The sequence below is a fragment of the Diuraphis noxia genome, unplaced genomic scaffold (assembly GCF_037042655.1).
Source record: "Diuraphis noxia isolate RWA-SAM2 unplaced genomic scaffold, SU_Dnox_SAM2 contig0001, whole genome shotgun sequence".
NCBI classification, from domain to species: domain Eukaryota; kingdom Metazoa; phylum Arthropoda; class Insecta; order Hemiptera; family Aphididae; genus Diuraphis; species Diuraphis noxia.
This window is the reverse complement of record NW_028301711.1, coordinates 10,000,001-10,000,951: the sequence shown is the minus strand read 5'-3', so window position 1 is coordinate 10,000,951 and position 951 is coordinate 10,000,001.

Genomic DNA, 951 nt, shown 5'->3' with positions numbered 1-951 from the left:
TTTTACTTCTTACTGGAATTAATTTAGTACCTATTTTTTCTATACTTTGTATATATTTACCACACTTCTCTTCTACGTATACTTGAATTGTTGTTATTGATCCGTTGGGTATAATAGAAATCATGTCTATAGTAATTCAGCATAAATTCACTGTCATCATACCTTTATACAACTAAAAACTACTACAGTATGTCCACAAATGAGTAAAAACTCTGTGGTGGGTCATATTTATAAGCCTAAAAAAATTACGCAATATCATGGAATGAGGGGTACAAAAATGGGTGAAAAATGTCCTAGAAGATTCTAGAAGATTCTAGAAAATTCTAAAATACTATAAAAATGACGTCATAAGCTTGATATTACGAAATAATGACACTATTCTATAAACGAAATAGTTAAAGTCTTGCTGTAAACAAGCCATATACTTTTTCAAAAAATACATAGCTATATGAAAACAAAAGCAGTTTATATATTTTTTATATATTTTGATATATAATAATTTATGTATATTGTACATATTTATGTGGTGTTATTTGTTTGCAATTTACTTATGATTTAAATTTGTAAATTTAATTGTAACTGAAAACTGTATGTAATTAAAAAAATCTGTAAAATTTATATAAAAAACATGAAATATTTGTATAATTGTATAAAAATTGTATGCAAAAAAGTTGCCAAATTTGAATATAAAAGGTAAAAATAAGCTAATTTTAAAAAGTTTTTTGACTGTATAAAAAAAACAATTGTGCCAGAATGAACATTATGTATCTACTATAATACATCTAAACGTTGTACTAACTATTATTGTTTTATCTATTTATTTTAGGATTAATTACAAGGCTCAAATTCTGAACCTGTAGTGCACATTTCAAAAAAAATTAGTTCTTATTTTCAACTTTCTAAAATAGCATATGAACAAGATCCATTTGGGTGGTGATCATTAAATAGTAG